The following is an 11,627-nucleotide window of genomic DNA, read 5'->3' as shown; positions in this document are numbered from 1 at the left end:
TATTTTCCTTATCACATTCTGCTGCTCTCAGTTTTAATTACACACTAATGTCGACACAGGCGGAGACTGTAGAAGAGCAAACTCCGGTACGGTGATAAGGCGATGAGAAAACGAGGGTGAAAGAGGGGAAATTAGTACGAAAGACATTTCCTTCAGTTTCTGCACTGCTGGGGATCCTGCACCATTGGCGACAGAGGAAAAAAGCAAACTGGAGAAAGAGAGGGAGAGAAATGATGGAGAAAGACAGGGATCCTGTGGAGAAGAGGCACTGAGAAGGAAAGACAAATGAGTCCGAGATGGTGAAAGAAAGATTGGGAGAACTGGAGATAAATACAATGATTTTTTTTTTTCATTGAACATTGCATGCTGGTGAGCAGTGGGATGCTATCACATGGGTAAAAATAGATAATGAATCGAGAGGATAGAAACAGGTAGAAAGCAAATACAATTGTCACTTAGATGAGCATTAATGATTTCTTTATGAATACATTTAGCATTCCCAATTTACTAATAGCCTAATAATATATGAAAATTGATTACTTGTTTGTTTTGCCTTAGAGCCATATGACATCACCAGGCATTAATTCATCAAAATTTGCAAGCTCCTCTCCTCAGCCGCGGGCTGGATGGGGATATGAGTGCAGGAGCTGCACATCATGGGAAAAGGGCCTGAAAAAAAGGGAACAGAAAGCAAATAAATCAAATCCGAAGGCATGTGACAACTGTCAGGAAAGAAATAAGCACAAGGTGGGCAGTTTTTCCACGTCTATGTATTTAACAGGACCTGTTAATCAGACGTGTGAGCGGCAGCTGAGTGAGCCCAGCCCCTGAGCATCACACCTCCAGTCACTAAACACTCCAGTCACTTTAAATGCATCTTGAAAAATGTTCCAAAAATGCAATTTTTTTTTTACCAGCTTATACAGGGTTGCAGGGAGCTTTAAACCGTCCCAGAGATTTTTTTCAGGCACAAATATTTAGGTTGACCAGTTCGCCTTACCTACATGTCTCAAGACTCCTCCTCCTTCCTTCTGGCTCTCCGGTACTGTCTGTCTGCACAATTGACCCGACCTGATGCAACCCTCTAAATTTCCCCAGGCTTGGGACCAAGAAATACACGGTCACGTGCATCCCCAGCAGCAGTGGATAAAATACACAAACTATGCACTTGAGTAAAAGTAGAGTTACCCAGGGTAAATTTTTACTAGAGGAAAAGTAAAAGTCTTCCATTTCAATTTCTTCTTGAGTCTACGTACATTTGCCTTCAAATGTATTAAGTATCAAAAGTAAAATTACAGTTATTTATTGTGGCTCTAATGTCTCATTTTAATTTAATCAATTCATTTATTCGGTTTTAGTGAAATGCCATTAATTACTGATAACTTTGGAAGCTGAATCTGGGCAAACTGGTGTAGGACTGAATGCTAGTACTGATATTGAGCCGATATTAAAAACAGATGGAAAGTTTTGGTTTTCATCTAATACTATATTCACAATCTAATCATTTTGGGTGATAATTTTATTGCTTTTTATCACTTTTATTGTTAGCAACGTTTATCACTGAAAAACATAGTGTTGCCAGAAGTATGATAATTATTGTATTTGTATGATAATTTTACCCTCTGTGCAATCAATAATTTAAAAAATCCCATAATGTACATAAATGTACCCCTTCATTTCATTTATTTCTTTAGCACAAAAGGGTACAGATCTCTTTTCATCTGGCTGCACAGACATACTTGGCCTGTTTATGCACAGTCACTTGCCTTTACAGCCAATCAATGAATGATGTGACACACAGTACAATTTCATCTGGCCTGGCATACAATTACATTTGGCCTGCGAGAACATTTAATATAGATCTATTATTATGGCCTGACGATATGAAGCACTGATAAAACACAAACTACAAATCCCATAAGGCAATGCTTCAGTTGCCTTGCCAAGCATGATCCCTTCAGTAGGTAAAAATTGTATTATACACTATAATATGTACAGTCTATGAGGATATTTGTTATTGAAGTGGAGCAATGTCTGAATGGAACTTGCGTATGTACAATAATTGTCCTCAAAATCCGATGATTTTCAGCTGCTGGTGCCATACTTCAACATTTAGGATCTGTCAACAATGAAAACAAACCATATTATAGAATGATATGAAACGAGTAACACAGCCATTGGTTTGAAAATAGATAAAATATTTTTTAGGCTGTTACTCCCGTTCTGGATTGCAGCATTTTCCCAACCTGCCTAGCTAACTTTATTGAGAAACATCAGAAGTTTCCATCAGAATTAAATTGTACCTCTACCTGTTTCCTTAGATTACACAGTGAATTCTTGTGAGACAAAATTGTAATGGGTTGACGTAGGAAGTCTGTCAAATAAGTCCATGAATGTTCTGACAGACTTGACTATAGTAGGTCAAAAGCTGCGCACTGTAATTCGATTGGTGCACTTATCCATTGTTTCCTTCTGAGGCATCATGGGAGATGCAGAATGCATGCATGTCTCCCACACCACAGACATCTTAGTTTTTACCAAACAGATCAAAGGTAAGATTTTTTACATAAAGGGATGACTGCATTTCGAGAAATTAGTGAAGTAAAAAATACGATTTTTGATATTGAAATGAACGAGAGTAAAAGTAAAAAGTCTCCTTGAATATAAATACTTTTCTAAAGTACAGATACACAAAGTAATGAATTACATCCCCAGTGGTTGGGTTTGCGTGTCTCAAGACTGTAGGATGAAAATTGAGGACCACACACAAACACATTAACCCAGTACTGGCTGACCATAAAACATTTCAAACAGAATTTTCACATCTCAACCCAAAGCAAACATTTCAAGTAACTTTATCATAGACAAGCCCGTAATTCTAACTTGAAGTCTGGTCATACTAGACCTACATAGCCATGTGCAACAAATGAGTAACCATTCTACCCCTTTAAAATTGCTTTTTCCTCCTTCTGGTCTCCAAACGTTTTTCTGCCAACCATATTAAATCTAAAGACAAATTAATTGATTGGAAATCATGCATGTCATACATCTAATTTAGCTTTTAGCTTATATGCATACAGTACAGGCCAAAGGTTTGGACACACCTTCTCATTCACTGTGTTTTCTTTATTTTCATGACCATTTACATTGGTAGATTCTCACTGAAGGCATCAAAACTATGAATGAACACATTTGTTAACATGTTCACTTCAGCATGCCTTAGCGACCTTTACCTGAAAATGAAACTAATTTAATTATGTTTCCCACAAAAAAGAAGTAATTAAGAAAAGTAAAAAAAAAAAATGGTGACCTATATGCACGACTCCACTTTCACAGGGTCTCTCTATGTTGTGGTGTATTTTACCTCATTAGTCACATACGATGTCTGATTGTGGGAGCCGCCTGGGAATCAGGTGGGAGTCGGCGCTGCTCTTTACCGGCTCTAATGAATTTGCTCTCTGTGCTCCCTCGCATTCATGGGCTAATGTGGCTGGAAAATAATCCTACGTGTCTAAGCGGAGCTAGACGTCTTGCCATTGTTTTCTGACTATAGCCTGCTCAGGAAAACAAGGCGAGGGTGACTTTTTACAGCAGTGCAAGGTCTCGTGAGGCCGCTCCAGTGTTGACGGCCTTTCTTTTCATTAGGAGCACCACAAGTGATTACGGAACTTGGTGTGCTGACGGCCAAATTAAGCAGAGTTGAAAGCGCCTCTGAGGTGGGCCATCTCCCGTTGTTGGGTAAATCTTGTTTCTGCGTGAATAAATTGATTTTGAGAATGTGTTCTCATCTGCACCGCACCACCGGCGTTTGCCTTTCTCTGTTTGGCTACAATATTGGATTTTTCTTTTTTAAGACCGTCTGGTCCCCAGATTCACTCCGGAGTTCCTCCTCTCCAGACTCGGTAATTGAACAATTAGTGCTATTGATTGGCGAGTGCTAAGCAGCTTTTTCCTACGACACAGACAAGGGGTAAAATGCGTTTTTTTTTTTTTTAAGGACAAAGGAGAAAGCGTCACAAAACTCGTGCTAATCCAATTCCCAGAGGTGACTGCCTGGTCACAGTCGGTTTCATGAAACACTCACCTGATAAAAAGCCATCAGTGTCCTGACACACAGCAACAGCTAAAAAGCATTGCAAATGAAGGTGCCTGTCAAACGTAAAAAAATGGAGATGTACTATTGTATTCTACTTCAGTTCTGTCTTGTGACACATTGTAGCCTCCATGCAAAAGGATTTTGCTATTTAGGAACCGTTGCAGCAGTATCTTTGTCGGACTGTGAAATTACTGATGCAAAAAAAGAAAAAGTGAAGTGATTGTCACATGTGATACACAGCAGCACAGCACACAGTGCACACAGTGAAATTTGTCCTCTGCATTTAACCCATCACCCTGAGTGGGCAGTGGGCAACCATGACAGGTGCCCGGGGAGCAGTGTGTGGGGACGGTGCTTTGCTCAGTGGCACCTCAGTGGCACCTTGGCGTCTCGGGATTCGAACCGGCAACCTTCTGATTACGGGGCCGCTTCCTTAACCGCTATAGTTATGTTGGACACTAGCAACTATCTTACAAAAAAAGATTTTACACGTGGTTGCACGCCAAATATCTCTCTGTCCGCATAATTTTTAGCGGTTAAAATCCGGTTCTTGCCTCAGAGCTCATTCGAGTTCAGAGAGCGATAGCTTACCATCTTTAGCCACATCTTTGTTTTAAATCTCTTTTGAGAACTGGTACCCTCTTCAGAACATTCAGAAATGTTTTCTATTACAGTGCATAGCGTCATGCATTCAAAATGCTTTTAGAAAAGAAATAAAATGCGTTTGCACAACAGCTGTGCTGGGTTAATTTGCCCGATGGCTTTTTGCATATCAGCAGTAGCGCGATCATTATTTGCTTTTGATATGATATCTACACCTACAAAGCAGAAATTAAAGCACGTGACTAGCGTCTGACTAACTAAACGTCTTAGCAGAGGCGCAGTCAGAATACGCAGCAATGGAAGTCCCGTGTGCGGCTAAACGATTTAAACGAAATATAATTGTTTTTATTAACTGTTTTACACAACTGTATTCTAAAGATTTCGGTATAAAATGTAACAGACAGAATAGCTACTATTTTTTTCATTTACATTTGTTAAATCCCAACCCTGCGTATAAACTGATTACGGTTACTGTATAATGATATTCTGGCATAATCGCTGATGGTTTATCGATGCTGAGGCAAGCAGCAGAGAAACCGCAGTAGGCCGAGCCAGTTCTCTCGTTAATGAAACCCCCTAATGATAGAGACGTTTGGGGCTGTTTATTTGCCTGCTGGATTCCGAACTGACCTCGTCCTGGACTCGTGTTTGCATTGCGCTTGCCAGTCATTTGATGAAGCTCTGGTTTGTTCCTGATGGTCGAGGAACTTTTGAACTCTGGTAGACTGAGTGATGTATGTCAGGGTCGGAGGTAGACATGTCCCTGCGGGGTCTTGGCAAAGCTGGGTTGCTTCGTTTTTCTTTACTTTCAAGCACCAACTGCGTTCATCATGATCTGGCCTGCGACTTACGAATCAAATGCTGGCTAATTGCTGCCCTATATCATGATCATGTACAGCATACTTTAACAGTGTATGCAGCGAATGCAGACGCTGCACTAGCTGACCAGTTTCACTTAGGCAGTGTGCATGTGTGCATTTCTCCCCAAACCGCCTCTGCAGAACCTGTTTGTGGAGGGTTGGCGGTACGGAGAGGTCACTCTGGACTTCCGCTGGCAGCTTTTCCAGGGTAAGTTGCTTGGCTTGCAATCAAGCGCCCGGGTCCTGTCCCCTTCTCGCACAGCATGTGGGGAATTCTGAAATCTCTGCGGTGTGAGCTAAATCCCGCCTCTAAACTTGTGCTGACGACCTCCCTCTCAGGAATTTTCATATCTTTTACCCAGACAAAAAAGGCACTCAACCGAAAACCCACAGCACAAAGTGAGAGGATTCAGTCGTGGGATATCCGCGCGTCCCTTTGAATGTTTGTGAAGGCGCTCCATGCCTGCAGCCGTGAGTGACTGCGGTAACCATGGACACATGGGCTAATTACTGCTTTGGGTTGAAGCTGTTGTTCTGTGACATGGAGCGCAGCACTTTATAGCTGCGCTGTCACCCCACAGTGCAGTAAAGTCTTTTATGTGGGAGACACAATGCTCATCGGCGCAGGTCTGTCCTGCATCTCGCACAATGGCGGTCAGCCCCTTGTCTGCCAACTTCAAATTTAGACAAGATCACTCACATGCACAGGAACACACACACGCACACTCCCTGACACACGCTACTAAATGCAGATTATACACGTTATATCATACACTCTCCCACACGCATTTCAATTTACATTGATATCATACCCACATTTTTGGTGGAGACTAGAAATCCTATAGAATCTCCTTGTACAGGCTTGGGATGAAACTGAATGTAACAGGCAATCGTGTTTGTTTTATGTTCATATATATATATATATATATGTGCCCAACCATGTTCATGTGTACAGTAATATGCTACAATTGTTACTGTAGATTATTACTGCTAACTATTATAATGCTCACTAGGAATGTTCTGTCCGCACAAGTTGTAAGTGGACAAATACATATGCTGATATTCACATGTATTATATGTGTACAAAATCTCATTACAAATAAAAATATATAGAAATGTATTTCTATTCTTAGGTCCCATTCAGAAAGCTATTGTGCTAACCTTCCCGTGATATTTATCCTTATCTCCTCCAGCACATTACATGACACAATACTGAATTAGATGAAAGTCTCTAAGCTGCATCCAAACTGCTTCACGCTGGCCCAGATCCACACTCTTCCATCTCTTCCATCTCCACACACATCTCTTTACACACTGGTCTCTCCAACCCATTTCCGCACCACCACTTGGCCCCATAAGTCTGTGGAGGGTGCTGGGGAGGGACTGGAAGAGAAACATACCATTTTTTAAATCTTTGTTTTCTTTAGTTGGGGAGCAGGGGAAACTGATGAGCAAATGGGAGGCGTGCTGCAAAGAGCGATTGGGGAGGCATGTGTGTGTTTGGAAGAGCTGCTGGCTCGTCAGGGAGATGGGCTGTTTGATTACAGCGGCTACAGCTGTGGGGATATCCAATGACACACACACACACACACACACACACACATATACACAGTTCTCAGGGAGGAAATGGGAAAAGCCTGAGACCCACTGCACTCGTTGCTTGTTATTGTCCTATACATCGTGCGCCGAGTGCATCAGAACTACGTAACTCCATTAAAATATCTGCGAAATGCCTGCCACCTCGGGGGAAGGGAACAGCAGCTCCGGGGTCAGCGATCCCTGTCATAAACATAGTACAGTCGGGGGGTGCACAAGTTGGGTGGTCCCAGTGTCAACTGGTGCACTTCACCATTTAAATCTCCCTACCTATAAACACAGACTTACAAGTGGAGCAAAAAGCAGACAAAGACGAGACATAGTGATCCTAAAGAAGAAAGGGTGCTGTCAGGACTTTTTAAAACCAACCCATACCTCAACCTTCTGATGAATGATTTCCTTTAAGTCTGCATAATATGCACTATTCCTTGAACACCAATCAGCCACAAAATAGAAACCCACCGGCCAAATGTTGCACAGTTGTGACCTGGAGAGGAATGGACTTCACAAGCCCTCTGAAGGCTCCCCATGGCGTAGCAGCAACTCCCTTAATTCTTTTCATTTGCAAGGTGGATCGTCCTGTTTGTTTCCAGCACATGCACTGTTTTCTTGGTGTGATTGATATCTGAGGAATTTGGAGGGCAAGTCAAAACCTCAAGCTCTTTGTCAGGTCCATCAAAGACATTTTGCAAAATATTGTGATTAGACAGATGGTTGACATCAATTGCCATCAAATACTAAAATCAATAATAATTAAAAAAAATTATTAATCAATATTGGACATGGGAGTAAATATTAGTGTTTGATCAGACTCCAATCTATCCAACTCTGTCTAGATGGATTGCATCAGCTGCATGTATTATGACCTTTTGCGCTATTTGGACGCCAAGGGCCAATTAATTTTAATTGGATGGTCTGTGGTTCAAACACATTAGAGGGAAATGTGTTTGAACCCTCTATTCCCTCTCATTTTTCTTTTTTTGCTGGAGGTACGTTGTTGCAATATTAACTTAATCTAAATGTGTCAGGTTAAATGGTAGGACTATGATAATAATGGCACAACAATGTGTTTTTTCCACATTTGACATTGTCACTGTACACAGGTCATCAGTCTGGTTGGCACACTGTTTTCTCTATTGCAGCTGTTCAGCTGAAGATATTTTCATTTTTGGAAGAATTGTTAAAAGTTTCGTTACTATGAAAGGGCCATTGAAAGGGATGAAAGCTTTTCCCAGGCCTGGTGCCTGAGACTTGTTGACAAAAATCAATTCTATTCATTTATCTTTTTTCCAGCGCCCAGTTCTTGTATCCACATGTTTCTTATAATTACCATCTGCAGGGATCAATAGAATATAAAGCTTTCTAAATTGAAAATAGACTTATGGGACACAGAAAAACCCAGAAATGAAAGGGCCTTAAGATTAGATTATTTCTTTTCTTACTTTGTTGTTTAATGCTTGAAAAAAAAAGTTTATAATTTTTTTTCTCCTTGACAGTGTAATTGTTTGCACGGCTTGTGGGCAATTTCATTTTAGTGCAACTGGCCCTAGTCTTTCTGTTTCTCCTAAAATGGAAGGATTTTGGACTGGTTTTAATTTCAGATCCTTATCTGGGTGTTGCCAGGTTTAGAGTCTTTAATAGCTTGATCTTTCACACTACAGATAAAGCATGGACTGCACTTAGCCATCTTGATCTTGATTTAAGCTTCCACAGTAAGGATGGTGCATTTTTCCAATGGCACTTCATAAAATGCAGTTTTAACACAGGAAAAGAGTCAACACTGAGGATGGGGATGAAAGTGTATAAACCCCAATAGACATTGCAGGACTATTCTGTGTAATGAAACTGAATTACATAACTCTTACATGTCTAGGAGGACATCATGTTGTGTCTATATCACTCAAAAAACAACATGGCTGCATGAACAGTGTATCCCTATTTACTGAGTGTGCTTGTCAGTTGGCTTTGTGGAGGTTAGGTCTTTTGCTCTGGTGCAAAACCCTTTTGGTAAATACCAAAGTTTACGTTTGTCCTACATGTGAGACAGAATTTGCACTAAGCTGTTTTTAAAGAACACTTCAATTCCACATTCCACAAGTCCCTCCCGCCATGTTATGAAGCAGATGTGTACATAATTGTATTTGTTACCAAGGAACCCTTAACACTGGCTACACTTTGGTCAAGAACAAAAGGAAATAATTTTTATTATTTCTATCATGAGCCCTTACGATCATAAATCATCTCACCACAAAGAGTACGAGACACAGTGAGGGGAAAGAAAGTTGCAGTTCGCACTTTGAATAGGACATGAAGGCACATTTAGCGATGGTGCTGTAATGCTTTCTCAGTGATATATTTGGCTAAATTAAAGTATTTTCTTCACCATGGCTAATCCTGGCCAAGTTTATGCATGGTGTGGTCTATTTTCAGAAATGGATTTATTAACGATCCTTAGTTATAATGAAACCAGAAGAAGCAGTACATTATCATAATTGTCACATTTAAATTAACAAAACAAAAGTATTAAAACTATACTAGTTACTATTAATGACATAAGCAGTTAATGTACTGCTGACAGGAGCTGGGACAGGATGCAGATGAGGATGGAGAGCAGGTCATGGAAGACAGGACCGGTGAGCTGGGGGGTGTGACACGCATAATCAACAAAATTACAAACGCAGGGGTGCTAGTAGCCTAGTGGGTAACACACGCCTATGAACCAGAAGACCCAGGTTCAAATCCCACTTACTACCATTGTGTCCCTTAGCAAGACACTTAACCCTGAGTGTCTCCAGGGTACTGTCCCTGTAACTACTGATTGTATGTCACTCTGGATAAGGGCGTCTGATAAATGCTGTAAACGTAAATGTAAATGCACATTCCAGTCATGTTAAATGTTGAAATCACACATAAAATTAAGACTGAATATGAAAACAACATAAAGGTAATGAAACAGTCATGTAGAAAATTGATAAGTAGCCAGTACATGATTTCTGAAAATGTATATAATGTACATTTATTTTAGCCATTGTGAATCATTATTGAGAAACTGAAAGGTTTTTGCGAAGAAACCTGTGAACTAAACGTAAGCTTCTACTAAAGACAAGTCTTTCCTCAGGCATTCTCCTGGGACAAAAAATGCTAATTCTCCATAGCCCAGGGCAGTGGGTTCAAAGTGGTGAGAGCCAACCTCTTCCCTGACCTCGGCCCTGATATGCACTGCTGACCATAGACGCACGGAAGTTCTAGAGTTTTAAAGGAGGAGCTCGGGGCAAAGATTGATGTGTGAGTGTGTTCTTGACCCGAACAGAAGATCCCATTATCATTACTCTACTGCTAATACCCCAGGTACCAGGCTGCTTATCAGCTGTTGAGGTTTTCATCCACCAGACCGTTACTGTGTTGTCATCTGCTTCAGGCAAAGAGGCCTGAAATGATCTTTCCCAAAGTTCTCTGTCTGGGATGCTTTATACCCCTGTCTTGATTTTGCACCTCCTGAAGTGCTGTCAGTGGCACCATGGCAAATTAAAACTGTTGGGTTCTCCTTTGTGAAGCACAATGCATCATCATTGACGTTTTGTCTTTTGTCCGGATGTAAAGGATGCGTCAGATTGTCCTCACAACAAGGAAACAACGAGAAAACGCAGGAGACCATTGTCATTGTTATTTCCACCACACTGAAAGGGACAAAAAAAAAACATTGCTTTGTGAAATTGCAAGAAAAGATTAAAAAAAATCTTTTCAACCACCTGTTGTCACAACTCTTTTAAGCTCAGGCGATTAAAACACTAAATTATGCAAGTGAATTGGCCGAAGGGGGTTGCACATCTTTGCTCTATTAGCAGATAATGAAAGACTCCACAGTGGGTTTATTTTTTTATTTGCTCTGGATGTGGTCCCCACAATGACCTCAAAGTCCAGCCTTCAGTACTCGTATAAGAGCTGGATGTTTTGTGAAGCCTGGAGATGTTTTGCAGGTGAACCGACTGGGAGCCGCTGTGGCTCTACCTGCTGAAAATGTTAATGCTGGTTCTGACTGAAAGATGTCAGCAGACACTGTGCTTGATGTGTATGGGGACGTTGTGGCTGCAGACTGGTCAGGATACCCATGTTGACCCTCAAATGCTCCTACATTGGGCATTTGAGCGTCAAAGATGTAATATGTTTTTTATGTATAAGGCCGGATACACTATGGGAAGAAGACAGGTGGGCAGGGACAGTGTGATACTCAGATGTTCTACTTTTGTTTGTGCATTTGTGTGGATATTTCTTTGAAAATTGTGTTCCCTGATGGCAGGCCTCTCTTTCAGCAGGATGATGCACCTTGCCATGCTGCAGATATGGTTTTGAGGACCATAACAATAAATATGGATTTGTAGAATATGCTGGAAAACACAACTAATCCATGCATGCACCACATCACAACAGGATTTATAAGATCTTCTACTAACAGTTTGGTACCGGATTCCACA

This window comes from Denticeps clupeoides, chromosome 4 (assembly GCF_900700375.1).
Source record: "Denticeps clupeoides chromosome 4, fDenClu1.1, whole genome shotgun sequence".
In the NCBI taxonomy this organism is placed as follows: domain Eukaryota; kingdom Metazoa; phylum Chordata; class Actinopteri; order Clupeiformes; family Denticipitidae; genus Denticeps; species Denticeps clupeoides.
Note: the sequence above shows the minus strand (reverse complement) of the source record.